A 27435-nucleotide genomic window follows, 5' to 3' on the forward strand; every position below is an offset into this window, starting at 1 on the left:
ACGCTCAATGTGCTTACCCCCACGGGACGTCACTGCCACTAGTATATATTATATTAAATTAAACAAAAAATGCTGATTTATATGCGAGTGTATGTTTCTTCTCAATAGCCATTGTTTGGTCCATTTGGATCTGGAGAATTTATTTCTCTTTTATTAACCAGTAAACAGTAGAAAAACGATTATGAGAAAAGCAAATCATCACTTGACACGACATTGTTGCGATTCCGAAAAACAGTGTTTTCACGACGACGACTTCTGTTGTAAACGTAATGAGGTTTGCGGAGTCTTACCTGTGCCGTGTGGCCACGCGAGAGTGTTCCGTCTTTTTTGCACAGGCAAGACCGCGCAGGCAAGTCGCTGCCGTGTAGCCGGCGCATTACTCACCTTAAATAATTACACTTGTTACCTTTTTCCTATATTATTTTTGTATAACGTATTTTGTGTTAACATTGCACATAGTTCCTAAAATCGTGTACATGTTATCTTTTTCCTATACATTAAATGAAGATCAGTTTACAAATACAAAAGTAACCTTTATTTTCTTTTCTCAATTGTGAATTCATGGGTTTTGCTTCACAAATACCATTTTGCCCATAATGTAGAGAAAAAAATTACGAAGAAAACTGCATTCATAACTCAAAACCGTCAAAATTGCACATGTGCCCTTTTGCTTTTGGGGCGACGATATGGTCACAGTGGTTAGTCAACAGTGTATAAAATAATAATTTTTTTCCAGTCCAATTTTCTTATGTTCCTTCCTTTAGTTGATTTTTTTAAATATTGCAACACCTTACTGGTGAGTTGTTACATACATTTTTACCATGAACTCAAAATCTGTTTGCGCGCGGTCTCCAAAGTATTTTATCTTTTGATGATGGTCTCCGAGACGTCAAGACGAGAAGAAGAAAATAGCAAACATGGTGATAACCTAATTATAATGTATTTATCTCATGAAGACACCCTCAGGATAGTTAGTATAATTAAGAGCATACTTTAGTGAAACGGCAAATAATTTTTAGTAATAGGTGGGACGTAATTTTGCATGCGTTGCCAGTCGGTGAGTACGACAATTTATTTTGTGATGGCGTTGGAGGAATTAATTCTTAAATCATGTAAAGATGACAAAAAAATGTTAACTATTTACTCGAAAAACATAAGATGTCAATGAATATATTCTTATTATTACTTAAATAACAATAAACATAACATTAAATGGACGCATCTTGAATTTTTATGACAAATTATGTTTTGTTCGTCACACGTCGTTTGCACAAACTGCGCTTCGCGTAGTCACGGTCGTTTTAGACCGTGCCCCAGCTGAAGTATAGCCTTAAATCATTCCACAGTGGCATTATGGGTACAGTAAAAGCGACTTGCACTTTTGTAGTAGTACTGTTTGTTGACATAGATAGATACATTACAGCAAATACACCTATGAATCGCCTACGATTCCACTGTAGAATGATTTACCTATAATAGTAGCGTAAATTCCTTAAAGCCTACCTTAATAAAAATATGTTATATATTACAATATATCCGTAACAGACGAACAGAGAAGTATCGATACGTAATATGTAAAAGGTCATCTAAAAAACCGTACTTATATTTATTACGTTTATTTTGTATAAAATATGACATGACATCTACTGGGAAATTATCGAAGCAGATCGGTAAATTGTACTACAATTAAATGAATTTTAAAAACTAACTAATTAACACCACCTATTTATGTAATTCTACTTTATCATTAGTGTGTACCGATCAGTTGTGAAGGGTAAAGTTGGGCTGTTAAAATCCGACATAAATAGTGCACACTAAACTCTCAATAATACGTATTTATTTTCATTAAACGAAGACTACAAATTGCAGATAGTGTTGGTTAGTTTTTAAAATTAAATTAAACCCTGCGTAAACCAAGCCATAATGTAGATTTAATGGCCAAATTTTAGATATTTTATAGATAGATAAAAAAAATTTATCTAGGTTTGGTGAATTTTAAAAAACTAACCAACACCATCTGTAGTATGTATTCTTAATTCAACGAAAACAAATAAGCATGACTGAAAAAGCGTGCACTATTTATATTGGATTACCCATAACATACCAAAACTATTATGTCTTCGTTTAAGCGAGGTTTAATTTAAATTTAATAACTAATCAACACCATCTGCAAATTGTATTCTTAGTTCAATGAAAACAATTAAAAAGTGTGACTGACATAGTTTATTGTGCACTATTTATATAGGATCTTAAGAGCCCACCTCCACCCCTCGCCACATGTGTAGATTCATCAGTAATAGTGATATCATACTATTTAAGTATGAGTGACTATTGTATCTACTTCCAAACGTTACTCTTTGTTACTTATAATTCATACAAGAGACTGCATGCACATCTGTTGGCAGGGTAGGTATGCACCTTCATGAGATAAATACACTATATCAAAATTTACTTCTGTTTTGTATTATAAAATAAACTATGTATATAATAATCTTATTAATAATGATGTCTTTGTAAATTACTACTAATAATGATTAATTACGATATTTGATAAAATTTTCTTGTGATAGTTATGTATCGATGATAATTAATAATGTTTCGTTGTTTGTGTTTATATAATATTAAAGTACTTTTGTTATGTATTGAAATTAAATAAATTTATAAACAAAATTTGGCTATTTTTTTATTAACACACTTCAGTATACGGATGCAGGATTTGTGACAGTACAAGCGGCCTTCGACTTTCGAACAATTTGCTATTTCTTACATTTCTAAAAATTTCAAGGTACTCTTCGGTTATCAGGAATACAGCGGAAAACACATATTGAAAATAGCCGATAAACTGGATTATTTGTTAGGTTAACCTAACTAAACCTAAACTAACCCAAACTAACATATAATCCAGTATATCGGGTATTTTCAAAATGTGTTTTCCGCTGTATTCCTGATAACCGAACAGTACCAATTTTAATTTTTGTTGATAATACAAAAGCTGTGTGCTTCCATGAAGTCGCTTCTCTCTCCTCCGTTCCCCGTCACCTTCTCAAATACGTAAACAAGTTTAATCTTGTGTTATGCCCCGTTTACACGTTCATGAATTTACTGCTGACAGTAAGTATTATTGCGGCCATAACAATAAAGTGTACGTGTAAACATGTATTATCCTGCTGTTGCAAGATTGCATGCATGAATCATAAAAGTTCGGAAGCTTTTGAATTTTCATGCGACAGTTGAGAATTTATCGATCTGCGCCTGCGCAGTAGATCGATAGTGGCGTTAACTCGTTAGCTTTCTTATACCCATACCCATTGATAAATGTATATTTTTAAAATACACTTTTTGATGTATTTTTCTACATTGCTCTACTTTTGTACATTCGTACACATTTTCAGGAACCAATTACGTACGAAATTCGTGGGCTACCTGTGTTCGTTTTTAGTTCAAAATATGCAATGGATGTCAGCAGGGACACACCAAGAATGTCTGAAGAAGAAGACATGTATTTGTGCCGAAGATCAATCAAATCAAATTTTATTTATTTTACTTATCTTAGTGAACTGGGTCTGAGTCTGCGTATGGTACGTTGTTATGTATTCTCAACTTTTCTATGGTACGGAAGCATGGACGCTAAACCAAGAGATGCCACAGAGACTTGAAGCTTTTGAGATGTGGCTGTATAGACGCATCCTAAAAATTCCTGGGACTGACCGGGTGACGAATGTTGAAGTTCTCAATCGAATGGGGAAGGACCGAGAAGTTCTACGTAGTATCAAAACCGGGAAACTACAGTACCTCAGCCACATTATGAGAAGACAAAAGTACAGCATTCCCCAACTTGTCATTCAAGGAAAGATCAATGGTAAGCGTAGCAGAGGACGGCGTCGTATTTCGTGGCTAAGAACCTCCGTGATTGGTACGAGTGCAGCTCCACTGAACTGTTCCGGGTAGCAGATGACAAATCTAAGATCGCCTTGATGGTGGCCGACTTCCGCTAGGGGATAGCACAATAAGAAAACAAGATGACATTTAAAAATAAAGATATATTATTAATTTCTTTTATTTTGTTAACTGTCAATTCATGGTGGAACTGCATTGTATTTTTGTTTTTATTTAATAAAACGAAATTTTTTGTGTGCCAAAGTATGTGAATATAAAAACGAAATCTGGATCTCCGATTGCATTGAAAGTCCTCAAACTTGCACAGCTCGCTTTGGATCAAATCGGAAATGAAGAAATGGTACAACATCAGGGATTCGTCGAGTGTCTATGTGTTCTTTATTCATAATTTTTGACTAGCAGATTACATCCAATCGAATTTGATACCCTTGATTATAAAATTATTAAAAGTGGAATAATAAGTACTACAAAAATATATTATTAAAACAATACATCAAAATTGACAAGTCCACGATATAAAAAGAGAAATAAGTACTTTTAAGTGTAAATACAAAAATGAGCCTCATGGACTGTATTTTAAGTATTTATAAAACAACGCTGACTTATAACACTCATCTTCACGTAGGTTAAATATATCAACATCCAAACCGATTTGATTGAACAGAGGTATTGCCTTACCAATGGCATGTTAGTTCTGCACCTTGGTAAAACAAACAACTGATGCTCTCGATTTTTAAGATGGTTATCAGGGGTAACACCTCCAGAAGCACGTGGAGCCGTTCGTAGCTTTTCTCGGTAGACAAACTTCGTCTTTAGTTCGGCTAGCTCGGTTATGTGCGTCCGGAGTAGTGTTAAAATTAGTCTTCTCGGGATAATGAGTGGTATAATAATGATATCCCTTGGTGTTATATTATTGACGTTTATTTGCGTATATAGTTTTTACAAAGTTACAATCGTTTTAAATTAAATTTTTCAAGTGAGTGGCTCAGAGCTTTTCAGTTATCAAGTTCGATGCTAACTGCTTCGCTACCGGGGGTTCCCTTTCAAAATTATTCCGAACTCACGCCGACTCATGAAAGAACTCCCGTGAATTGGCCAAATCCAATCGGATGATCTTTTGATTTGGCGAATCACGAGGTAGACTTCAGCGCCGGCGCGCGACGAGTTCAGCATTGCGCAATGCGCGGCCGAATTATATTATTTGAATTCTTATTAAGTACTAGTACATATTTTTTTTTATTTAGTCTTAAAATTATCGCTTTCGTCCGTCATCATTTACACTTTAAGGTTTATCTTTATTGCACCTCCGCCCAGTATGTGATTTTCACATACCGGACGAAGGCCTTTACCTATAAATAAGACATTTAAGTAATTGAGCAAGGAATCAGATTAAGTGTTTTATGAAGCCGTTTCTAGAGGTTAGGGTTACATTTCGGCTTATAATTAATAAATGATTCTTTCACACCGGGAGAAGCCCGCCTGTAACAGGGATGTGTCAGTGGGACACAGGTCAATATTAGCAAGAATGGCAGAATTCTCATTCTCATTCAAAAGTGAGTCAGCGCTCTATATGATTTGCTGCTCATAAGCAACGCATGACATTCCTGCCCACACATGACGCAACTGATGATACATCTACCTAATAAACTGATTAACAATTGTTGGGTATTTGTTAATTAAATAATTTGTTTATATATTATTGAGTAGGTATGTATAAATTTATTAATATGGGGAATTTAATTCTTTGCTCCAATCTTATATTTAGGTGCCTTGGAAAATCCGTGCAATTAAAATAAAATGTGAGATAAAACACCAGATAAGAAGGAAATAACCGCATTAATGATATGTTTCGTAAAGCGGTTAAAAAATAATAAAACAAAATGAATTGAATAAGTACTTATTAAAATTCTAGTTATATACACATTACAGATAACGAGATAACATTCAATAATAATTGTATAAAACGGTAAATACAAGTCAGCTGTTTAAAGCATGGCTGACATTTTGTTAAGAATTGACGTGCGTTTCTAATTGCTACTCGCTCTAGCGTATGGATACATACTATTGCTGTTTCTTTTTCTCATTTTTTAATGTTACCAAGCTATTAACTTGACTCCAATTAAAGGTATTTTATAATAAAACATTTTTGGGTTCTAGTCGGCAAACACATTAGGAAAATACCCTATATACTGAATTATTTGTTAGTTTAGGTTTGGTTAGGTTAACCTAACAAATAATCCAGTATATCGGCTATTTTCAAAATGTGTTTGCCGCTGTATTCCACATAACCGACTTGTACCCATTTTTGTTATAATTTTCTAATTCTTTGTATACTAGTGGTAGCTACCCAGGTACCGGTGGTGAATCTGAAAAGGTGAAATCGTCTATAACATATTCTCACGTGAGTGTGCTTAGATACAAAGTAAAAGTCATATGCTGGTTCGCTCTTTTATTGGGGTCAAATACAATGAGAACCTGCTAAAGGTGATTAAAACTCATTCAGTGCGTAGGTACCAGTTAATTAATATTTAATTACAACATTATTTGCTCACCTCAATGAATATAAATATTTATAAGGTAAACATATCACAACATTTATATTATTATTATTTTAGCTACCTAGTATTTTTTAATTCAAGCATTATTGTTGTACTGCTGTACATGTGCATAGATTTACTGGCACCAATAGTGTATACGTTTTAAATTAAACTGTCGCGATAATAACTGTTTACACGCAAAAGTGCTGACTGTCTCCCCAATCTCATTCTTCAAGTGTAAGCAAGACGCAATGTTGTCATTGTATGGCTCTATTTGAAAGGTTGTGAAAATTGGTAAACATTAAAATGCTCTGAGTGGTGTAGGTAGTTCGTATTTTTTCCGACAGATTCGCAAAAGTTTTAACTATCGCGTGAAAATTCAGAAGCTGCTGAACTTTTTTGATCCATGGTGAAATCTTGCAACTTGCACTATATTACGCATTTAGACGTACCTACATTTTCTTGCTATGGCTGTGATAATTTATGTAGGTACTATCAGTTGTAAATACATGGATGTGTAAACGAGGTGAAACACCAGTTGAAAACTTTAAAGCAGATGAGTATTTTAAGGCCATTTTGGTAGGTATATCATGTATTTTTTTTAATTTGAGTATTTGACTGCCGTATAATATGCCTAGTTCAAATTTATTGTTATAAATCTCTCTGTAAGTCATCTTCCCGGTGAGTTATCCACATGATGAATAACAGTACTATTGTCCTTACACTGGATTGACCGTGTATATAGATACCATGCATACTTCTTTTTTTTTCGTTTCGACCATTTCCGATCCTAATAGGATCATATAGGCCTCCACAGAGTAGAGGTTTGTATTAACAGATTTTGTTTTTTACGAGAAATGGATGTCAGCCACTTGCTCAACCTATTAGGTCCATACCCTAAACAGACACAAATTGAAAAACAATATGTGTACTTGCCAGACCCAGGATTCGTACCTGGGACCCACGGCGTGAAAGTTCAACGCTTAAGCCGCGCGGCCACCGTGGGTATACTATACTTATAGATGAACGTAAACTAATTAAAAACGTTGTTTTGTATTATTAATTGTCGTTGAGTACTTGTATGCCATTGGCATGAATTATTAAGAAAATATTTACTTTTAAAGTTCGGGAAATACTTTGTACCTACTTATGGCAGCACCGCTGTAAAAAAAACTTCGCGATTTTTTAATGTTTTACGAATTTAACCACTTGCAAGTGAATTCTGTGTCGCGGGTGGTTGTGCGCGATGTTTCTGTGTTACTAATAGTAAATAGTTTTAATAATAACGTGTTATTCTGTAAAGAATATCAGTGTGTTTTCTATTTATAAAGGACCGATTTAAAGGTAAGACATGTCTTATTTTAGTAGCGATTTCATAAAATATTCATACACTTAGATAGCGCGCTAACTTTGTGCAAATCTGATGTTAGTCACACACGTTTTTTTAGTTGGTCAAAGTTCTTAAAATATATTCCCTGATTGCAATTCGTTACAGGTTTCACTGTAACAATGTTAACCAGCATAACGAATACAACTTTAATTGATGATCCTGCTATAGTGTTATGTAATTATGTGATAATTCTCGCTATATTGACACTTTAAAAAATTGGCATTCGCCCATCAGTCAAAACTCAAAACGGGACTTTGCGTCATTTTTTTTTATCAATCCCAGCTTTGATTCCGGCTCTATTGTCGACAAACGTACTGAAATAGTCAGCCAACGATGACAATTTACAATATGCATCAAAGAATGACAGAAATTGTCACTTTGACATTCGGTTTTTTGACATTAAAAGCCGACATAATTTACTGTTGTAAACAAAAGTTCATTGCATTCTTCACTTATTCAACTGGTGCCATAATACCTGCATGTTTTTTTTATTAAACGAAATCCTCAAACTTATATTATTAACATATTTCTTAAAATAAAATGTAGTATTTTTAGGTTATGTTTTTTAATTATATTGGTCATAATTATTTTAAAATCGTTCTACGGTAGGGTTGCCATGATTTAAGCATAGAAAAATATGAATACCCGAAACTATTAATTATAGGTCTGTTACCGAAAGTTCAGGCGATCACAGATACAATAGTTTGTGTGTATTGGTGTATTTTTGAAGAATACAGTATTAATTTACAGGCTGTTCCTATTTTGATTAGTTCGATTTTTTTTCCTAAATCAAAACAATGAAACTCTTTTTTTAAAAGTCGATTTAAAAATTTGAAACACCTGTTTGTAAACAATGCGTTTGTGTGAGTAATATGGTCGCCTCAACTTTCGGTAACAGACCTATAAGTAACTCACTAACAAAACAATGCATAAATGTATTTTGTTATTACATATTTTTCGTAACCATGGCATTCTATTTGAAGATATTATTATATTGTTTATTGCAGTGAGTCCAATTCTTTTTGAAAATGCGTTTTTTAACAAAAAAATAAACCAAATATTAATGATTTGCACATTGGCCCCCAAAACGTTCAAATTTCCCCCCGGTGGGGGGGTACGCCCCACGTCGGGAAACACTGCTCTTAGCTGTCAAGCGTGTTGCATGACGTGTGTTGAATTCAACTTCAAAATGTCACTTTCGAATTATTTAAAAGTTAAAACAATAAATAATGTAACAAATTTGGATGTTTATCTTTATAATATCACATTTTATTGGATGCTATCATTATATTAGGCGTTATGTGCTTTGCTTCACCACTTTTTACGTTACGGGTTATTTGCATGCTATGTAGTTACTACATGTATGTGCTATTACCTAACAGATACGGGATATAAAATATTTAGTTTTTTTAGCTTCCTGCACAATTTGTAAAAAATCATTTACGGGATATTAACATTAGGCCGTCGATATGTGGAACTATCGGTTTATTGAACTGGCTTTGTAATCCAGAATATCGAATTTAATAAAATTTGAAATGCTCCAATGACGCGTAATTGTTTGATGTAAGTGCTATACGGCCATCTCTTTCCTGTAAGACTGCTGCGGTGAAACGTAATAGGTACATATATTTACATGTAACCTACTCTGGGCATGTAACCGACATTTTTGTCGCCCTTAGTCCTCTTTCTGCAACCCCCGAAAAGTGTGACCCCCGGGTGCTGCGATACCCCATAAACGTTTGGCACACCCCTGACAATCGTGGGATCGAAATACGCACGAATTATAAACCGCTAAACTTAAACCAAAACTCGGCTGAACCTAAACCACAATCGCACTTTATTATGAAATCATATCATGCATACGTTGACCATACTGTCGAAACACAAAAAATCGCAATGCTTCGAGACACTTCTATAATATTACCTATATAGGTACTCAAGCTTTCTACTATTCCATTTGAGTCGTTTTTTGCGACCCGGGTTTCGCCTTTCGGCATCTTCAGGCACTATGTGCACTCACCAAAAGGTATACACACTGACAACGAATACAGTTAACTCTACTTATATAGCAAATTAATACGACAAAGTAGATTAAAACTCTATCACCTACCTATTAAGTCAAGGATCACAATAAAAAATATAACAAACAAATTATGAATAGTTGAAGTGTTTGTAAAAAAACCCTTCCTTATCTTATCAGTAATAATTAATAATACACTCGATAAGCGTAGGTATAAATCGTCAAAACCTAATAAGTAATATAATAAGACTAATCTAATAAGTAATAAAGTATAAAACAAAAGCAAAAAAAAGTAGGTATCATGTAAGAATATTATTGAATATTTTAATTGTTTAACTAACACTTTTATTATGACAACGTTTTTATTAGCTCGTATTCTTATTTTTGTCCGGTGGTTGTTTGTCCGGTACAAATCTTGCAATCGATTATTAACTAACTTCCCGACTAGCTAGACATTCTAAACTTTTAGAATATATCAGAACACGATGCCAATGCATTCTTTTAGCCATCTTTAAGCAGAATTGAATTCATTTTCAGTTAATTCTGTTTTGTATGGAAAGTTATTTCAGAAAAATCCGTAAAAAGTAAAAGACTATTATTGGTTTCTAATGGGGTGGTCTTAGGAACTAAATTAATAATATATACGTGCGTTAGTTACTGTTACTATGGAAATCAAAATGAAATGTCAAAATGACATTTCAGTATTCTAAATTATTTGTTTGTTTGCTTTTTATTTACTTCATATCGAGTACCTACAAGTTTGAGGATATTGAGCATAATAATTCAACAGAAAATTTAAAAACGTTATATATAAAAAGTTCTTTTTATCTTGTAATTATTTTAGAGGTAAAAAAAATAATAAAAACCAACCAAAAATTGTTCTAATACCGGAGCACGGATCGATTGGAAATGGGATAAATTTTAACCATGCCATCAGCACGGTCGCAGGACGGTTCGTCCCCTTTGGAAAAATACGTCGTTAGTACAATGTGTTCAAAATTATCGATTCTTGGGATCATTCTTGGATTAGATCGCCTAATTTAGTAGTATGTGTAAGTATATAATCACTTAATTTGGTTTTTTCTATAAAATATCTATAAAACATGACATTAGTTTTAATAAAATGGTTAACATTAAAGTTAAAAATCGATTGCAAGATTTGTACTGGACAAACAAGAATACGAGCCAATAAAAACGTTGTAAAAAAACCACTAAATCGCCTGGCATAATACCTATTATGTAAACGAAAAGTCTCTGGGAGCCTGGTCTATAAGTTGTAAATATTATTATGTACTATGTATTTTGTTTGTCTACGTATTGCGAGTCATGATGATATTGGATAATTATTGTTACCTATTGTTATCAGCTGTTTTGTTTGGCGGAAACTAGTCACGCTGATTTTACGCGTTATGACTTGTTTCTTCTCCATTTCAACTGTTAGTAGGTATGCATAGGTAGGTTAGCATGTTATGCCTCGTGCATCAATGCGGGGACATCGCTTAATAGTCCAGTCAATGAAGATATTGTAGAGCAGTGGTTTCCAAACTTAATGTTACTACGCCTTCCTTTAAAAAAAAATCTAGTCTTGGCGCCTCCCCCCTTTAATTCATTAAATAATACAGGCACCCAGAGAACTCAGAAATAGTTTTCTTTTCTGTGCAGACACCTTATTAAATAGTCAACAGTGTAATAATACTAACAGGCCACGGAGCGGTGAGAGCTTATCTAAAAAGATTTAAATTGAGGGATGATGACTGTTGTCCATGTGACGGCAACACATCTCAAACTATGTGGCATGTCATCAACGACTGCCCTATACTAGAAAGGGAGCGATAAACTCTCAGGACTCGGTGTAGACAGCATAATCATGAAATTGACCTCCAAAGTCTCACGAAGTACTAAGCAATAGAACAACTTAAGAACACTACACAAAATATTCAATCCTGGCCATAAACAAAATTAAAGATATAAATGGAGGAACCTAATTATTAGCCCTACATCAATGCAACTAACCCACCCAACCACCTTGTACGAAAAAGCAAGGACATGGTTATTAATATTTAAAAAAAATGTAATACGTAAAACAAAAATTAAAAAAAAATATAAAAACAAACATGGTTTTACTACTTATTTTTAAATTAATTTGTTTTTCATGCGATGAATGTGCTTGTTTATTAGCACAATTAGGGATTCCAATCCCGGGATCCCGAATCCCGGAATTCCGGGATCCCGAGCTATTTTCGATACTTTCGGGATTGTTTTTTTTATCAATTTTTATGGAAAATAAAATAAAAACGAAAATATAACAGAAAAAATACTTTTAATAACAAATAACTACATTAAGAAGATAGGCTATATGAATAAGATAAAATCGCAGGTAAACTCGTTGAAAGATCTTCATTAAATATTTCAAATGTCAAAATTATATTGTATATTTGTCGCATAGCAACTGGTAAATGTCGTTGTTAATTTTCTATAAACACGTATCTCAATTTTTGTCAGTTTTGAGTTTTGTTTGATATAATGAATTCAGAATTTGAATATGCACATATTCCACTAACACGTATCTCAAAACATTCTTTATAAATAATAGATTTAAGCAATGACAAAAAACTCGTATCACAATAAAAGGCTTTTATAAATATTATAAACTCGTATCTTGAGTTACGTGTTTGTAAGTATACAGAATAATGAATTCCGACAGATGATTATACTGAAGTTCTTTCTCGTAAGTCAAGATACGTGTTTACTGCAGTAATATTCACAGTAAAGTTGCAACGCATTCTCTTATCTTCGACAAAATGACTGATCGGTCGAAAATATAGTGCGATAGATTAAAGAAACAATATTTTTTTCATGAAAATGTGTGTATCTATACTAAATGGATATTACAAAAAAAAAAATATTTCTAAATTAAAAAATGAGAGAACAAAGTTGTTATTTGCCTCTCCTGAAAAGTTGTGTTTTTTTAAATACGTATTTGTAGTAAATTACCGACTATTTAGTAAACAACATCCTTACTGATAATGTGATAATCAATGCATCAGCAATCGGCTATATCCTATATCAATTAGTTAGTAGATACTCCGCACATAAAGGGATATCAAGTTAGCGGTTACATGTAAATTGTACGTAAGTAAATGGTCAATAAGATAATTTAAAAAATTAATTTCTATGGGATTCAATCACATAATATAAATTTAATATTGATTGATTTTAAAAATAAAAATAATATCTCGTGATTTTTATGGTTACATGTAAATTTTATGTAAAACATTTCACCGTAGCACAGTTCGCCTTGCGTTTTCTTATCGGAAAGAGATGACCGTATACTATACAGTCTCCAATTTTATTAGATTCAATATGAATATTAATACAATTTTCATAGCTGATTTTGGAAAAATTCATTAATTCAAGAATGAAAACCTAACCTAACATAACAAATAATCCAGTATATCGGTTATTTTCAATATTTGTTTGCTGCTGGCTTCCTGTAAGTGTAAACCTAGGGACGGCAGGCTATATGAAAGTATGGTGAGGCAGGCTGGTAATCAAGTTATGGTAGAACTTCAACGTGCGTCACATTAACGCACATTTTGCGTTTGTAAATCAACGTGGAAGGTTCACCTGAGCTAGGTAATATTCAGTAAAAATGGTTGTGTGTAGTGTGTTAAATTGTAAAAACGACAGCAATGAAAAGAATGAAGGCTTAGGAGCCGTGACGTATCACAATTGAGTATATTTAATTAAATTTATACATGTTAAAATAATAATCTTAAATGTAAACCAACAAGAACCAAAACCAGTTATCATGTTTCTGTAGCGTTCTTCAGTGGCGCACCCAGGGGGGGGGGGGGGGCAAGGGGCCCTGGCACCCCCCAAAATTATCAGAATGATTTTAAACATTGAAATTGAAAGCCGATAAACCATACATTTGGGCTTAGACAAATAAAAACACGGCAAAAAAATAATTTGTAATTCTCCAGCACCGTTTTTAGAAAAAATTCTTAGATTTTAATTTCTAACACAAAAATTTCGAAACACTAATGTCAGGTTTTTTTAGAAACCCAATCCCTAATGGAACTGTCAAAAAATTCTCGGTGTCCACCCGAATTCCGGAGTGGTGTAGGTCATGGCTGGGGAGGGCTGACAGGACTCTAGCCTGGGGGCCCGGGCTGTGGGGGGCCCGGCGTGTCGGGTTGACCAGATAAGTGAGATAAACACACATAAATTAGCTTTAATAGCAAAAAAAAGTCGGCGCTATTATACTTCATGGCCATGAACATTTTCAATTATATAATTGTGCAACATATTTTTTGATTATTATGTGTCGATACTCGACAGCTCCATTATTAAAGTAGATGTATTCAAAATCGCCAATAATTCACTGTATGAGTACCCTTCATTTGAACTAAAACATAATTTGAAAAACGTTAATGTAGTGTTTCACACTGCCTTTAATCTTGGCGGTAGGTAGGGGGGCCGCCAAATATATTATAATGTGTGGGGACCATGGTGTAGGTACACCGAGTGCAATAGACAAAAGGCCGATAAACGAGAAATTAGGCTGTGAAGAAGAAAAGATCCTATGGGACTAATTTACATTATCCTCCTTGCCCCCCACCAATATTAAATCCTGGGTGCGCCACTGGCGTTCTTCATTATTGCCATTTTCGTTTTTAGAAAAATAGGTCCAATTACACATCTAGACAATAAACTACATCAAACTGTTAATTTTTGTGGATGTAAATGTGTTTTAAGAATAGAATGTGGGTTTTCATTACTCCAAATGCGATAATTGTGCTTATTTACGGAGTCATTTAACCAAAATAGCAAAAACATCGCTGAAGATGATTTTTTCATGAAATAATGGATCTGTTCATTGCCGACCCAAGTAGAGTAGAAAGCCGATACATTCACAACGACTGGTCCTACTTTTTCCGCCCCTCCCGTTGTTGTCTATGGATGACCTGTCATTGTTCTATAGAGTGCTCATACCATGGCCCCCACATCCTAAAGTGGGCCCCCAAGCTAGGATCTTTGGCGGCCCCCCCCTACATATCGCTAAGAATAAATGCACTGTGATGCTCTACGCGGCAAAATTAATGTGTATATTTAGTGTTTTTTTTTGTATATTTTAGTACATCCATTTGATTTGTGGAGTTGTCGAGTGTTGATACACAATGAAAAATTGTATCGTACAAGCACATAATTTTAAATAATAAACTTAAACTTTTTTTACTATGTATTTGAGAAATTTGTTATGTGTGTTTATCTCACGTATCTGGTCGACTCGCCACGCTGGGCCCCTCCTGAGTCCGGGCCCCCGGGCTAGAGCTCTTTTAGGCCCTCCTCCCTTGTGGGGACCATGGCTCATACTGACGCATCTGTGGTATTCACACAGGGAATGGTTTGATTTGTATAGATGAGTTATATGATAAATAATACACTAGCATTAACACACATTCTACAAATGTAATGCATATAGGTATCAATGCTACATATTTTTTGGAAATCGATATTACCACCGGTTTTTGTGTGAAGGACTAGTCTGACTTTGACAGCTGATGAATAACAGGAATGTATATTATTTATAAATAATACTGATAGTTAATATATTTGATTTGAGAATTTTTTATAATTCAATTTGAAACGAGAAAGGGCGAATCAATATGTCAAGCAATCTGGGATCTGATTTTGACAGCTGAACAGTGGACCACTCGTTGCTTGTGCAAAAAGATATGCTCAGGCTTCATTAATCTAAAGATGGCGCTGGTCTGTTTCAAGTTGCAAACTCTAAAACCTAATCAGCATATTATAGGTACATACATTGTACACTTTAATATTCTAACTCTGTCAATACACAAGGTGCATATTAAAATGGGTAGAATTTCTAATCAATTAATGGGGGTGTTATGTTTATGTCCGTCACCTGTTTTTAAATCAAACACTCTTTGTAATGATTGAGCTGTTACATAGTATAAACTGAATACATAATAACATAATACATATGTATGCCAGCGTTTCCCAAATGAGTACAAGACAATCGCCAAAAGGTAAAATTAAATGTTTTTACACAACAGATTAATAATAAATATTATAGAATATGCTTTGACGGAAGTTTTGGTCATTGAAGACAACAAGTAAAGCCCTACTGAATGAACTCAAATACAACCACTATTAAATGCGTATTTCGTTTACTGTCTGACAACAAGACCTCGTTGATAACCGGAAGTCGCTGTAGTCGCATATAGTAGACTCTTCAGTGCAATGTTCCCTGTAAGGTGTGCGCGCGCACACCTACCAAAGTGTGTCCGCACACATGTTTTCATCCCCCGCACAGTCCTCACACAAAAATTACTGTAAAAGAAAGTTTCCTTTGCAACATTTTAGTAATTTTGTTAGAATGCATAATTATTCTTCGACTCATTTCTCGGAAGGCGAATATAATTGTTGATAAAAGTAGATACCGATATATCTGTGCAAAAATTCTAATTTTGTACGTCAAATATCGATATGGGATGAATTTACTTTGATGAAATATCGTTGTTAGTGTTATTATCATATAAAATCAATGAAATTAATAAATACCTAAAAAATATAAGTTTTAATGAAAAATTGTATGTGTGTGTTTGCGGGGGGGGGGGGGTGTAAATTTACCGCATCGGGTGACACCAAACCTAGTTACGCCACTGCTCGGATGCGTTGATGATCCGCACACACAATAGAACAATTAGAGGGAACGTTGCTTCAGTGACGTATCTGTCATGGCGGCAATGCGTATTTAAATAACGTATCGGCTCTCTTTTTCGATGCGACTCATTTTCTTCTTCGAAATACACCAAAAGTTTACTGATAATAATTTGAATGTCACTGATCGGTTTAGACATATTTTTATTATAAAAAAACATCAAATTACGTAAATTTATAGATCCATACACGACGGAAGCGTAAAATGAAATGATAAATTTAGTGGCGTTCTTCATTTGAAAACGGAAGTGCGATTAACTAAACAGGAGGGGCTTGTTAGTTCACAGTTTTAACACGTAGACGAGAAGTTCTTGTTTGACATTATGTGACAACACAAACATTGACCCCTCCAAACCAACAGCCCCACACCACACTCGGTATTAATCGAGCGATCACGGGGTCTTACGTCTAGTGTGCAGTTGTTTACACCTGGGAATATCTCAGGAGCAGATACCCAACGGGCCGATGGGCCCAATAGCTGGTTGGACATACTTAAGCATCTCTTCTCTCTCGGAGCACATTCTCGGGCATTGCCAGAGGATGTGGTTTGCATCATGTAGTTCTCCGCCACATGTACATGTTGGCGGGGTAACAAGTCCAAGCTCGTAGAGCTTGAAAGCGAATCCACTGTGGCCTGTCATAAACTGGCCGGTATAGTGGTCAGGAGTCGATTTGGTAATCTCCAATCGCCATTGTATATTCGTTTACGTGACGACCAAATTTGACGTACCGATGTGGCGAAGGATGGAAGTAGGCTGTTAAAATCCGACAGAAACCATCATTATCTTCAGCATGGGTCGATCCACTGCTGGATGAAGGCCTCCCCTCCACTCTTCTCGGCCCATAGTTCTTTGCTGCCACGTAGGTACGTTCACCGAACTTTATGAGTTCATCTATCCAGCAGGTTTCAGGGCGTCCCTGTGGGCGTTTAGTGCCATTTGGGCGTTTAGTGCCCTTTGGGTACCACTGTATGACGGCATTTGTCCAGCGGTTATCCACTCGCCCAGCGACATGTCCAGCCCATTGCCATTTCATCTGCTTAGAAACCTAAAGCCGTCTAAACTATCAAAACTGTTTATCTCGCTCTAACTAAACGCTAAACATAGCCAACAGTGGAGCTGTTAAAACATAGCACTTATTGTAACAATTATTATAATACCTCAATAATACATATATATGATAAACTAACCTCGTTATGCGTCAATTACATTGAGCTACTTTACGAGCTGTTTGTTGGCGAATTTACAATCTGCCTGTAGTCGCCCAGCGTAATCATCGAACAAGCTAACGTAAACGTGTAAACACTCTACCGAGAAAAGTTGAAAGCCTGTCAATTTTACACGCTACAAAAAAACGAACTACGTTCTGTCAAAATAGTCACTGGCTTGTGGCCATAGACTAATATACTTGTGGCTTCTCAGCGAATGGAAAGTTTTGTGTATCATCACAATCGCAGTAGCTGAATCGCCCGCTTTTAAATTTGCCAACAAACAGCTCGTAAAGTAGCTCAATGTAATTGACGCTTAAGACGCCGATAGCAGTCTTGTGTATAGAATAGATGCGCAGGTTGGTAGTTTTTAGCAATCTTTCTCGATAAATGCGACAGAGCTCACGGCCTAGTTGGGAATCACTGATGTATACTATACTATGATTGACACCGAATAAGTAGATAATGATGACATTTTGATTACCACGATGCTTTATACATTTGACAGATGACAAGCACTGTGGAATGTTTCGAGCGGGAGTGCGAGGTCGGTGTCAACACAGTTGAGTGTATTGCATTTTATTGATTGAATTGAATGTACCTACACACAGTGTTGCCATCTTTTCAAAGTGGAATTATAGTACAGAGCCTCCAAAATTATAGTATTTGGGGAAAAAATATAGTACAAGTTGTCATCTGTTGAAAATGTATAGGTTTTTTGTTTCTCAGAAAAAATAACGGAGAATTCGAGAAATTCCGAGACCCCTTTTTATTTAGGTACCTCTTCCGACCCACAATGCTTACCGAAGAATTCAAGAAATATCATTTTAAACCAAAGTCAAGGGACTTTTTTTACGTTTTTCGATCAATTGTTGTTCCAAGTTCTCCAAATCTTCTTATATTGCGTAATTATAGTACTTTGCACCAATTTATAGAACGAAAATATCGAAATTTTAGTTCTGTTTACCTATTTTTTCCGATATTCAAAATTATAGTATTTTGGGCGTACTATACCTGTTTTATATCGTACATAGTACGTGAACCAAAATTATAGTACAAATACTATAATTATAGTACGGTTGGCAACACTGCCTACACATGAAATAGGCATTAAGTATAAGCGACGGTGTATTCAACGGGAGACTCCGGCAAGTTTGTAAACCGCTGATTTTTTTAATTTCTTCATTATCATCTCCTATATATTATTATCCTACAGCTGTGCCCGTTTTTGCGAGCGATTGTGTGACTTATTCGTCATGTCCAATAGGTTTAAATGAAAAATTCAGTAGAGAAACGTTCTTTATTCAAGTATAAAAGTATGGAATTTGATAAATTTCGTTGCGTTTTAGGGTTTTTTAGGGTTATTTTGACTGTTTTACAATAGATTTTCGATCGGCACGTGACTTTTTTTACAACACATATTAATTAGGGAATTTATTTTTTCGATGTGTTTGCAACACTGAAAATATTATATTTCAAAATGGCGGCTACTCCGTCAATCGTAATGACAATATGATAAATAATGCCTTTGTATTAGAAACAAAAGATGTTTATTTAGGTTTTGGTGACTTTTAGAAACGGATACTACTCTCAATCAAGTGATTTGGCGAATTGTTTATGTTTTAGTGAATTTTTAATCCGGATATTATTCTCAATCAAGCGATTTGGTGCGATCTTAATTAACATAATATTACCCTTTCAGTAGAGGTTAAATAAAACTACCTAATACATGTGTACCTATATTATATTAAAACACTATACTTATCCTAATAATACATTCAATCGTTTGAAGTTGTTATTATAATATTAGATTCATATTACCGGCGAAGTATACCATGTCACATCAATCTGACAGCTGCTGTATGTTTATGATGTGTCACCGTCACCATTCTAATTTAAGTTGTGAAGCAAATACCTATCGTGTATCTACTGTTGATGAAGTTATACGCCAGGTAAGTGCATATGCTCCTGGTTTAAAACATCATTCTGGTTTTCTGGTCATTATGACATTATTTTAATGCAACACTTGACGTATATTATTTACGGTCACATTCATAACTGATATTATATTTTTAGACCGTGAAAAACAATATATGTATTTGTCAGGTCCACGACATTATAAGCCGACATGTTAGCCACTCAGTCATTGTGGGTTTCAAAAACCTGAATCAATCCAAACCTTCATCAAACTGTTCAAGCAAAGTAATTCCATTCCTTTCGTTCACAAATTATGTTATCAAATTTGTGATAATATTTACCTAGGTACCTATTCAATTCATTATTATTATCACCATCATCCTCGATCAATCTACTGTTAGATGAAGTTCTCTCCAACCTAATTCTATTTATCTGGTAATATAGTAATTACGGTGAGTACGTAGATATGTATATATTAATGTATAACGATGGTATTTGAATTTAAATTGTAATGGATTTAATATATAACATATTTTGTGATAGGTACGTTGTCTTGACTTTCAAATTATTAAGTTATTTAAAATAATAATATTATGCACTATTCTGCTCACGTTTTTCAATTATGGTTGATAGAACCGATCAGTGTTACATTTTTCAAACTGTTTGAAATTGGACCCACTGAAGTAAATTTATTTATTATAAGTATTGAGGTCAATTATTCTCTTTCCCCAATTATGAAATGTGGTGATAAAACTAACTATTTTCACTCTCCAGGTTAGGTTTGGTTTGGTCTAAAAAGAAAGTTGTAAAATCTCATGTCCACCTCTGCGGCACATTTACTACAGATTTTTTTATGTTTACGATAAATGGATGTTAGCCACTCGGTTAACCTATTATGTCCATACTGGTACAGTTCGGTTATGAGGAATACAGCGAAAAACACATTTTGAAAATAGCTGAGATACTGGATTATTTGTTAGGTTAACCTAACCAAACCTAACATATCGGCTATTTTCAAAATGTGTTTTCCGCTGAATACCTCATAACAGAACTGTACCGCAGAATCTTATTAATTGCATTTTTCGACATTTATCCGACTGTCATTTATTTTATCAGCTTCACAATAATTCACAATAACAAACATAGACTAAAATATTTTTATTCGAACTTTTATATTCAAAGACAACGTAAACATAATTATTTTTAGGGAGGTAAATTATTAAAAATGACATTTACTATAGGTAATTATTACACAACGTATATAATATTATTTCATTTTATATTGTAAATATTTTATTACATAATATAAGTAAAATGCATGCGTGCGTATAAGCAAATAAAATAGTGAATTATGATAATTTCATACCCTAATCACACTATGAGTCGTCTACGTCGTATTATCCATTATTTCCATTCGCGTGGTTATATAGAAGAATTAATATGTATCACTATGCTTATTCGCATTCCACTACTGGATGAAGGTTTTATCAATAATCCTATTGGTCATATGAACTGCTATATCTATTAAAATTGGTGATATTAAAATTTACCTACCCATTTATATCGTCATTATTATCATGAACCAGGATCAATCCACTGCTCGATGAAGGCCTCTCAAAACTAATTCCATTCCTGTTTCATATATACATTGCTGCATTTATCAAATATTTCAATATAATATATTCATTTCATCGTTATCATCATTAGACCAGGTCAATCCACTGCTGGATGAAGGCTTCTCTAAGCCGATTCTACTCTTTTTGGTCCTATGAATAATCGCTATATAATATACATAATCTACCTATTTATAATGCCATTATCATAATCAGTTTATATCAATACACTGCTGGACGAATTCTTTTCCAACCTAATAATTACTTCCTCTCAGATCTATATGTTTCTTCTTTTATCAACATTTGTTTCGATATGAACGTCCCGCAGCGTGAAACATATTATCGCTAAAATTTTAATTCAAATTTTAATTTTTTTAAATATTATTCTATGGCTGCAAGCATTTTTTTAGACAATGAAACAAAACAACTTAATAGTTTAAATTTATTTTTTATATGGCTAACCTTCTTCTATTACATTATATTCAATCGCAATCAAATTGTCAGGTATTATGCTAGGTCTAGCAGCCTGGGATGGTATCAGATGACATCCTGAAGGCCAAAATCCATAATAGACTATACATATGACGCTAAATTTATATCGACAGTAACGACTTGCAAATTGTAAAAGTAACAAATCAGCGACATGCCAAACGGCGCCGTCTCTGCATACTTCACAATTTTATTAAAATCCAATATCATTTCATTAGGACGCCAAGCTGTCTGCAAGACCTAGCGAGACAGACTGGCGAGAGCCAGCTGGCTCAGCTAGTCTCCTATATATTATTATCCTAAGAGATTTTGGAAAATACACCAATAGCTCATTTAAGCGACATTTTATTGTGATTTTTATATCTTCACTTCGAAATGTGCGCTACCGATTCATCTACCGATTGAATTGAACACATTTCAGAAATTTTCCATGATTTTACATGTACGTGACGTTTATATCCGATATTTTCTTACACACCGTATGCAATCGCCATATTTACTGTTTACGCTTCGCAGAATGACGTCTACGTCGCTTAAGACCTTCTAATCCTTTATTTGACAAACAGATTCGATTATTTTTATTCAAATATCGTAATGTAGACATTGGCGCACTTTTTTCCGGTGAAAAAACCATAATTTTGGTACAATTTACTACGTAAATAAAAATCTGACAGGCACGTCCGCCACTGGTGTTCCAAATTTGATTCTTTTTAAATAATATTTTACGGCTGTCACGTTTACACGTTTGCAACAATGTAGTACTAATATACTTTTGAGTGCGATATTTATATTAAAATGCATTTTGACAGACAATTCCTAATCGGATCGAGTGATACACATACTTTATTTAATTTAATCATGTTTCCGAGAGATATTAAATGCGAATTATTTCACAATATCGACTCAAAAATTAAATAAGTACCCATAACCTCAAAATAAATGTAACGTCATCATAAAATAATGTATACACACAATATAGTGTTCTTTTTTTGTTTTTTAAAGTATGGCTATAAATAATATTTTTTTGAACCAATGAAAATTATTTAAAGCCTGGATAATATAATTTAAAATTAAAATTCATTTTTGACAAACATCGGATCGACTGATACACATACTTTATTTGATTTAATCATGTTCCCGAGAGATATTAAATGCGAATTAAGTCATAACATCGTCTCAAAAATTAAATAGGTACCCATAACCTCAAAATAAATGTAACGTCATCATAAAAATGTATACACATATAGTGTTCTTTTTTTTTAAGTATGGCTATAAATATTATTTTTTTGAACCAATATACATATTCATATCGTCATCATCATCATCATCATCAACCAGGATCAATCCACTGCTGGATGAAGGGTTTCGCAACCTCTATTCTACTACTATCGGTTTAACGAATTTGTGATATTATACCTATTTCTATCGTCTTTATCATCATCGACCTGAACCAATCCACTGCTGGATAAAGGGCTCCCTAGCCTAAGAGGCCATCCATGGACTGAAACCGAATGCGGTTTAGATCCGTGTGCCATACTAAACTTATGATTTTTGTTCATGAAAATATATTTTCACTAAATTTGTAAGTGTAAGTGTATGGTATAAACGGATATGATCAGATGCTTATAATATAATTTGTGGAAATAAATTTCCAAGACCAGAAAAGATAAGCTTAGTATGGCACACGGTTTGAAACCGCATTCGGCTTCAGTCCATGGATGGCCTATAATTCTACTCCTTTCCGTCATATGAATTGCTGTATTAATCAAAATCGCTGATATTATATTTATATACATATTCATATCGTCATCATCATCATCATCATCAACCAGGATCAATCCACTGTTGGATGAAGGGTTCCGCAACCTCTATTCTACTACTATCGGTTTAACGAATTTGTGATATTATACCTATGTCTACCGTCCTTATCATCATCGACCTGAACCAATCCACTGCTGGGTAAAGGCCTCCCTAGCCTAATTCTACTCCTTTCTGTCAATTGAATTGCTATATTTATCAAAATCGGTTATATTATATTTATCTACATATTCATATCGTCATCATCATCATCATCAACCAGGATCAATCCACTGCTGGATGAAGGGTTCCGCAACCTGATTCTACTACTATCGGTTTAACGAATTTCTGATATTATACCTATTTCTATCGTCCTTATCATCATCGACCTGAACCCATCCACTGCTGGATAAAGGCATCTTTAGCCTGATTCTACTCCTTTCTGTCATTTGAATGGCTGTATTTATCAAAATCGGTGATTTTATATTATATATATATTTATAATGCCATTATCATCATGAGCCTGAATCAATCCACTGGTGGATGAAGGCCTCTCTAAGTTATTTGTATTTTTGTCGGTCATATGAATTGCTATATTTATCAAAATTGCTGATATTATATTTACCCATTCATAATATCGTCATTATCATCATCATCTGGATTAATCCACTGCTGGATGAAGGCCTCTAAGCTGATTCCATACCTTTGGGTCTTATAAATTACTATTCTAATCAGAATTGATTTATTCCTCTCAGATGTATACATTGCTTCATTATTTATCAACATTTCTTTCGATATGAATGTCCCGCACCAACATTGAAACAAAATAATGTTAAAATTTATTTTTTACATTGCTTATGTACCTTCTTCTATTCTAAATGGGCCCCGCGGGAGATTAATATTCACGTTATATTGGATCGCTATTTTCATGATAATCACATATTGCTTTGTATTCGAGCGGTTCAGATGTATAATTTATCATATTTAAATGCACGTGATTTAACGAAACATTCATATTACCTATACACATATTATATCAAAATGTCAGTGGTAGCAATCGGTGATTGCCAGCTGTTTTGCTAGACCTAGCAGCCTGAGGTGGTATCAGGCAACATTCTGAAGGCCAGACTCCGGACTAAACAACGCGGATGACCTCAAATTTGTATTGGCAGTGACAAGGGAAAACTATGGCGTCATCTATGCATTCTTCACAATAATTGTATTCAAATCCAACACCATGTCATTAGGATGCCAAGCTGTCTGCAAGACCTAGCGAGACAGACTGGCGAGAGCCAGCTGGCTCAGCTAGTATATCATAAATATCAATCATACAATATCTCTGCATTCTATCGTCCGCATAGCTGACAGATCATCAGTAGATTCTTTGACGTTGAAGAGTTTCTCCAAAGTACCTATTGTTTTTTTCATTTTGTCTGCCCGTTTGATGCGTGCAATGTCACAAATCCTTATTAGATATTTACCCGCCGAATTTATTTCAGGGCTTCGAACCGTTGTTTTTTGCCGAGTGATTCATTTTCGAGCATTTTTATTTGTATTAAAATGTATTTTCTACTGTATTAAGGCTATACCTCAGTTGAGGCACGGTCTAAAAATATGGCTAGGCGATGTGCGGATTGCGGGTCGCGGGTGCAAATGACGCATGTCAAACGAAATATAATTTGTCATATAAATCCAACACGCGTCCATTTAATGTTCTATTAGTAACAATAATAATATATTCATTGACATGTTTTCTTTTTAAAGTAAATGGGTAACTTTTTAGTCATCTTTACACGATTTAAGAATTAATACCCCCGTCGCCATCACGAAACAAATTGACGTGTTTCCAGCTCGACGTTCTCTCCGAATGGCAGCGAGTCCAAAATTTCGTCGCGCCTATAGTTGAAAATAATTTGCCGTTTCACTGATGTATCACCTTAATGAATGGAATAAAGAACAATTTAAAAAAATCGGTGCGTGTACTTATGTACGCTCGTTAGAAGTTATACTTATTTAGCGTAACAAAACAAAAACAAAACTTGTGATAACCTAGATTCTTCGACTGGCTCTTAATTATCTTGTTAAATTACACACTCAAGATTTTTCTTGAGCTTATTGGAGCGCCGTTGGTTTATTTCTGTATACTTTAACAAATTAACTTATATTACTAAATTATATAATTATTTCTCGTTGTTTTTATTTTTAAAGTAACAACTGTCACTCTGACGTTTAATCGTTTGTTCACGAAGGAATTGCAAATAGTCGACAATAATAAATTCGTTGTCTAGGCAACGGAATAATTCTACTATCAAACTTGCGTTTGTATACAGCTTACTGATTCGCAGCTAACTTCATACTGTCGCGCACATTCGTAACTCTTAATTTCATTCTGTACCAAACGCCCCAAAAGAAGTATAACTTCAAAAATATATACCGACTTGCGTAAGGATGGTTGTGAAGGACCCAAGAGTCCAAGGGCCAAGACCCAAGACGTAAAACGTGTTGCGCCTACGACAAATCAATAGGTACCTACATGGAACTATAGAAGTGCATTGAATGAGCTAGGTGGACCCTATTTTAAGAATTTATAAAACAACGCCACCTATACTCATCCTCACGAAGGTGAAATATATCAATATCGATTTGGGTGAACAGACTTATTGCCCTCCCAATTGGCATCACCAATAGCAGGTTAGTTCTGCACTTTGGGAGAACAAACAACTGATGCTCCCGATTTCTAATGTAGTTATCAGGGACACATAGGTCAATACTACCAATAGTGACGTTCTCAATATCCATACAACCTCGAGTAAAGAGTCTCAAAATTTATTTTGAACTCGCTCCACCATAAGGTCGTATTTCAACTGATGTGGGACGCAAAAAATCGACCCACTCTCAAGCCGTCTTCTAACTAAGCAATTATAAAGGAATTTTAATACGGTAACATCTGAAAAGACCCGGAAAGTATGTAGACGGAGCCCACCCGGAGCGTCTTTATACAAATGATAGCCATATGGCCACTAAATGATAGTTTACTGTCAAACGTAATGCCAAGATCCCTTACAGATGATATTCGCGAAAAAACTCTGCCATGCATCGAATATTGGAAAAATAATACTCGCGAGGCTCTAAATAAACAATTAAACCTTGCCTAAGCTCTCGCACTCTTTTATTCATATTTATTTGTTTTCGTTAGATTAAGAATACATATTATTTCACATATTGTTGGTTTATTATTTTAAATTCTATAAGCCCTGCCTAAACCAAACTATAATAGATAAATAATATTATTATATCTATAAAATATCCAAAGATATGTATGTTTTAACTGCATAATTGTAGATATTTTATAGACAGACGAGTTTTTTTTTTGACTATTATCTATTATAGCTTGGTTTAGCAGGGTTTAATTAAATTTTTAAAACTAACCGACACCATCTGTAAATTGTAGTGTTTTTTCAATGAAAACAAATACGTTTGACTGACAAAGCTTAGTGTGCACTATTTATGACGGATCCAGCCTACCTCCACCCTTCGCCACTGCTGAATATTGTATACCCACAACTTTGTCGTAGGGGGTAGAATCGAGAGTGTACGTTTTTTAATATTATAACAAATTTAATAGAGAAACTAATTTCGAATTCTCGCGATTTCAGCATTTTAAATCCCTGGTGTACACGTGTGATACACGTTCAGTATTTAATATTTACTCACCGAATTAGACTCTCGATGTTTTCATACAAATTTAGATGACCACTACTGTTCGCTATATTAAATTCATAGAAATGGGCGCGGTTCATATACCATTGGCAGGAATT

The 27435-nt window shown here is 34.4% G+C and overlaps 1 protein-coding gene across 1 annotated transcript in view; it reads left to right on the forward strand.

The window, feature by feature from the left end:
* Positions 1-7638: 7638 nt before the first annotated feature.
* The window catches only part of LOC147068995 (putative multidrug resistance-associated protein lethal(2)03659), a 107212-nt gene continuing 87415 nt past the window's right edge, over positions 7639-27435 (forward strand). The window contains exon 1 of the mRNA XM_085951224.1: positions 7639-7778. The gene's annotated coding sequence lies outside the window, so the exon portion shown is untranslated. The remainder of the gene's footprint in view (positions 7779-27435) is intronic.

This window comes from Rhyacophila brunnea, unplaced genomic scaffold, assembly GCF_057557595.1.
Source record: "Rhyacophila brunnea isolate RB1 unplaced genomic scaffold, BYU_Rbru_1.0 scaffold_24, whole genome shotgun sequence".
Classification (NCBI taxonomy): Eukaryota; Metazoa; Arthropoda; class Insecta; order Trichoptera; family Rhyacophilidae; genus Rhyacophila; species Rhyacophila brunnea.